General features: G+C 41.5%; 1 pseudogene; it reads right to left on the reverse strand.

The window, feature by feature from the left end:
- Positions 1–1,338: 1,338 nt before the first annotated feature.
- Positions 1,339–3,059, reverse strand: LOC134290387 (N6-adenosine-methyltransferase non-catalytic subunit-like; annotated as a pseudogene).
- Between the last annotated feature and the right edge of the window lie 2,900 nt (positions 3,060–5,959).

Genomic DNA, 5,959 nt, shown 5'->3' on the forward strand with positions numbered 1-5,959 from the left:
AAGCTGGCCAGTACTCCTTGTCGCAGTATTTCCAAGGTTTGCGACCCCATTGCCGAAGGTTCATTTCATAATACCCCCGCCCGTGCCGCGTCTCGCTCAGCCAGCACTTCTTCTTCCTACGCCAACACGATTGACTTCTTCAAGCACTTTTGCAACACTTTCCAGGAAAAACCAGAACCTCCGCTGCCAGCCCACAGTCGGAACGACCCAGACACTGTTTTTCACTAGATTTTTTTCTCACGGAAACCCAATCTTCGCCAGCAGCACGAACAAACGTCGAGCGAGACAAAATAAAACCCAGAAACTACTTTCAAATCATTTTTCACGTCGTCGTCTTCCTTCTTTTGTGCGGGGGGCGGCCTCCGAGCACTGGTGCTACTTTTACGCGAGCGGAGGAGTGTTGCACCAGCAGCCAGTAAAAACTTTCCTCGACGACGACGACGACTCGATTCGATTCGACTCGAACGACTGCGGATTTCAATCGCACGATTTCGCACTTTATTTCACGAGTTTCACCACTTTTTGCACGTCAAACGCGAGCCACGACCGTTGCGCACCGTTTGCGCGTATAATTTTTCCAGTACGGTGGAATATTTTAATCAAATTTGCACGATTTTTACGTCTTACAAACGAAACTACTTTCATCCACTTTACGATTTTAAGATTTTTTTCCTCTTCTTTTTCGCTGGTTTGATGGCTGTTTTGACAGATAGAAACGCAAAAGTTTGCGTTTGGCAAGGTGCTGTACATGGCTGGTCGAAAGAATTCGGATAAGTTTTTTTCGTGTAAATAGGGCACTGCATGAAATTCTCTCCTTCTCTTTCACTCTTACAGAAATTTTGTAAACAACAAGGCCAAGAAACGTCAAAATCCTATACAAATTCAAAACAGTGCGGTGCCCTATAAAAAATTATTTACATATCTCGCGTTACATTTGAAAAGGGCCTATCCCCAGAACTTAAACATTGAGAAAAATCGATGCAAACATTTTCCATCACATTTTCTATTCGTATTTCTCAGTTTGAGGATTTTTCAACATGCTTTCCGTTCTGATGACACAAGATAAGATGTATCTATGCATCAATAATCAAAATTGCATTAAAATTTATCAGAAAAGTATTAGAAACTTGGGGGGCAGCCTTTGAGCCTGTGGCTGTTCGGGCTCTAAAGAAGTTGATCATCAATATTAATTTCTATTCCCGATCACCCTAGATAGCCGTGTAGTGGCGGTAGCAGTTACCTCAACTGGCTAAGAATATCACTACGGATTGCCTAATCCGGTGGTAAAAGTCCACCAAACAAGCGACCCCTAATTCATGGTGTTAAGCGAGGGGCGATTCACTGTACTGCGTTACTGCAGTGAAAATACACGAATGAAAAAAATACACAAAAATACATCAATACACAACAAATGCAAAACTGCATAAAAAATACGTCACATTCGAAAAAATACACCAATTCAAAATAAAAGTGCAAAAATACTCCAGTGCACAAAAAATGCGAAAAATACAACAGTACTAAAAAATACGCCATATTCGAAAAAATACGCAAATTCGAAAAAAATGCAAATCTGTTCCAGTACACGAAAAATACAGTTCCAGCCGGTTCCAGCATGTTTCAGTTTAATTTTGGTAGTTATGTGCAAATATAATGGATCTTTTTATGCAATACAGAAATGATGAGATGATTTTGTGACAGACAGTTTAGCCCACTAAGATTTAGTAATTCCCATAGCAGCAATCGATGCTCAGGAATGCCTTTTTAAGTTTCTCCATAAACTTTATAAATTCCCTCTACCATTCCTCCAGGAATTTCTTCTTGGAGTTTCCTCTAGGAATTCCTTTTCAGGTTCCTCTAGGAGTTCCATCCGGGAATTCATCCAAGAGTTGTTACAAAGATGCCTTGGGGGATTGGTACAGAAGTTCCCTCTGATGTTCATCCCGGAAAAAAATAGGATGAATTTGTGGATAAACCCCAGAAGGCATTCCAGGGGATGTCCCAGAAGGATCTCTAGAGGAAAATTCTGGAGGAATCCTAGAGGAAGAACAGGAGAATAAAGCCTATTTTTGAAAGAATCCGCGAGGGAATTCCTAGAGACATCAGGAAGAGCTGGGGGAGGAAAGTCATGAGAAACTCCTGGAGGAATCCCCGCAAAAGTGAGAAGAAGTATTCGAGAAAAAAGCAACTCGTGGAGAGTTTCCAGAAGGGATTCCTGGAAAATCTTGATCTGTTTGTCAAGGCTTCCGAACTCTGATCAGATCAAGGCTTCCGAAATGATCATCAGATGGATGTCCACGTTGTCATGAATGAAGCTTGGAATGAAGTAGCCATCCGTAAAGCGCCGAGCTGTCCCCTTGATGCCCATCAGGCAATGTTCCCTCGTACGTTGGAAAACAGCCTTTGGTTCGAAGATTTTCAAATTCCCCGGGGAATCGCTGTTCGTTCGAATCCATCAGATGTCCTCGCACCGTCGAGGACTACCCATTTACGAAGACAGTTCCGACCCATGTCCAGACTCTCGGAACTACCACACCACAGAAAGACGAAACTACCATGGGCTGCCACCTCTCTAATGTCCAACGAAAGAATTTCTTCCCAGGACCAGAAATTTCGTAGAGCTCCGGCCGCAACAGCAGCTCCCCCGCGAAAGTACTCCCCCAGCGGGGGCTCAATCAGAATCACTTCAAACTTCGTTCCGAGCGTCTTCAGATCGGAACTCTTAAGATCGGCTCTCAAATACATTGGAGGAGTTGCCGTTTTCGATATCAGCCATCTTTCAAGCCAATCAGGTCATGCAACGTCGGGTACTCCTAGAACCGGTCGGCCAATCCGACGTCCCGGATTAAATACTGCGGCCATCCATGAGGAATCTAAGAAAGAACTTCTGTGGGAAGTCCTCGGCAATACCAGAAAAAGTCCGGAAGGAAACATAAAATATTTTTTTCTACTTTCTCGCAAAAAAAACAAACTTTTCAGTATGGTTCTCAGCAGTGACGTAAATCTGATTCCGGCAGTTGCTTCCTGCAGGATACTTATACCGGAAGCCGAGCCGGAAGCATTACTAATAACGAGGTACTCGCAGGGATACTTTTACATGCTCTATTCTGGTTATTTAATCAGGATCAGGACCAGTTGTCGGTTTTGTTAAAGAAATGGTGAAAATATTGTATTTAATAAGTCGTCGTTTTGCAGCAATCGAAATCTTGAATATAAATATTGTTTTCGGTTTGTTTACAAGCTTACAAGTGCTAAATGCAAAGTGTGAAAAATCGATTAAAAATACACGTTTATTCGCAAAATGCACAATAATTGCATCAATACATATCAATTATAATTTATTCACAAAAGTGCAAAATAATACACTAATGCAAAAAATACACGTTATTACATCAAAAATACTCCAATTCGATTTTCAATACGCAGGGCTGCATCGAAAATGCATGAGTGCATCGCCCCTCGGTGTTAAGTGTACCGTGCCTAGGAATGAATGGTTAGGGGGGTCTAATAAAAACTTAACCGTGAACGGAGCCTGTGGAGTACCAGGGCACCCTCCACAGTATGTTGCCCTTACTGTGTTAAACGGAGCAATGACGCAGTGGACCTTATTTGTCTCCGGGATAATCGGCCACTTTTCTTACGTCTCAATTCCGAGGCTTAATAAAAGTGGGTAAATGAAATTTTTTTTTATGGCAGGAATTAAGTTCGTACAGGTAAACCTTCATCACGCAAAAGGTGCTTCTGCTGTGTTGAGTCGAAGGTTTAAAAAAGAAGGACTGGAAGTGGCGCTTATTCAAGAGCCGTGGTCCAACAAACGAAAGATTCTTGGTGTTCTGACACAAAATAGTAAACTATTTTATGATGAGCAACAAGATTCTCCCAGAACCGCTGTCTTAGTACGCAAAACGTTAAAATGCTATCCTATTACAGAGTTTATCAGAAAGGACATTGTTGCGGTCATGGTAGAGGTACCAACCACTAGAGGTAAAACTGAGATCGCTGTGGCTTCAGCTTACTTTCCTGGTGATGTTCCTGAGGTACCTCCTCCTGAGATCGCATCATTTGTTCAATTCTGTAAAGAAAACAACAAATCGTTTATCATTGGCTGTGACGCCAATGCGCATCACACGGTTTGGGGTAGTACGGATATTAACAGTCGAGGTGAGTCACTATTAGAATATCTGTCTTCCAACAATATAGACATTTGCAATAATGGTGATGCACCTACTTTCTCAAATGTAATCAGACAAGAGGTCTTGGATCTAACACTGTGCAATGCTGCAATCTTTGACAAGATCACAAACTGGCACGTGTCAGATGAGATTTCTCTATCTGATCATAAACACATAATCTTCAATTGGAGTGGTGGAGATTACTCTAGAACCGCATTTAGAAATCCCAGGAGGACAAACTGGGATCAATATGTAGAATTGTTGAATACGCATTCATTTACAATGGGAGAACCTATTGATTCAACCCAAAAGTTGGAATCATTTTCTCAAAGGGTAAATGAAAGTATCATCAATTCCTTTAACGGAAGTTGTCCCACCATACAATCGTCTTCTACTAGAGACGTGCCATGGTGGAACTTTAAACTGGATCGCCTTAGAAAATTTTCTCGTAAAATGTTCAATAGAGCGAAACAAACGGGAGATTGGACTCAGTACAGGAAAGCCCTGACTGAGTACAACAACGAAATACGAAAATCTAAAAGAAAGTCTTGGATGCTGACATGTGAAAACATAAACAGCACTCCTGTAGTTGCAAGACTACAGAAAACGCTCGCAAAAGATCATTCAAATGAATTGGGAAACCTGAAGCGCGACGATGGAGCTTTTACCAAAACTCCTCGTGAAACTTTGGATTTGATGATGGAAACCCATTTTCCGGGTTCGGTTCTAAGTGTGGATTCCAATGATACTATATCTCTGGAAGGTGAAGGATGTCCTAGTATAAACTCTTCGGAGTCAACTAGGACAATAAACACCACCTCAGATTTAGCTGATGAAATCTTCACGAAGGCCAGAGTGGAAAATGCAATTAGATCTTTTCAGCCTTTTAAATCTGCAGGAGTTGATGGAATATTTCCAGCACTGATTCAAAATGGAGAAGCGGTGTTGGTACCATCACTAGTTGAGATGTTCAAGGCTAGTTTAAGATTGAATTACGTTCCATCAAAATGGAAACTTGTAAAAGTTATCTTTATACCAAAAAAGGGGAAGCGAGACAAGACGCATCCCAAAGCATACAGGCCAATTAGTCTTTCTTCAGTTTTGTTGAAGACTATGGAAAAGGTTTTGAAGGATTTTATCAATTCTTCTTACATAAAAGACCATCCCCTATCTGACTTCCAGTTTGCTTATCAATCTGGTAAGTCAACGGTTACAGCACTTCATTCGCTAGTAACAAAAGTGGAAAAAACGTTTTCAGCAAAAGAAATAGCTCTATGCGCCTTTTTAGACATAGAAGGAGCATTTGATAATGCCTCCTATTCATCTATGAAGCGTGCCATGGAGAACAAAAACTTCGACCAATGTATCATACATTGGATTTATACTGTGCTTGCAAAAAGAGAAATCACCTCTGAGCTGGGAAGTTCTTCTATAACAGTAAGGCCAACGAAAGGTTGCCCTCAAGGAGGAGTCCTCTCACCACTATTGTGGTCCTTAGTTGTAGACGATCTTCTAAGAAGCTTGAAGGAAAAAGGTTTCGAAGTTGTGGGCTTTGCAGACGATATAGTCATAATAGTGAGAGGAAAGTATGACGAAACTGTTTCGGAGAGAATGCAAAGGGCCCTAAACTATACACATTCATGGTGTATTAAGGAGGGCCTTAGCATCAACCCGTCAAAAGTCGTAATTGTCCCTTTCACTAGGAGAAGGAAGATCAACCTAAAAGCTTTTCGGCTTGGAGGGATACAAATTCATCCTAGTGATCGAGTCAAATACTTAGGTTTGATACT

The sequence above is a fragment of the Aedes albopictus genome, chromosome 3 (genome assembly GCF_035046485.1).
Source record: "Aedes albopictus strain Foshan chromosome 3, AalbF5, whole genome shotgun sequence".
NCBI classification, from domain to species: Eukaryota; Metazoa; Arthropoda; class Insecta; order Diptera; family Culicidae; genus Aedes; species Aedes albopictus.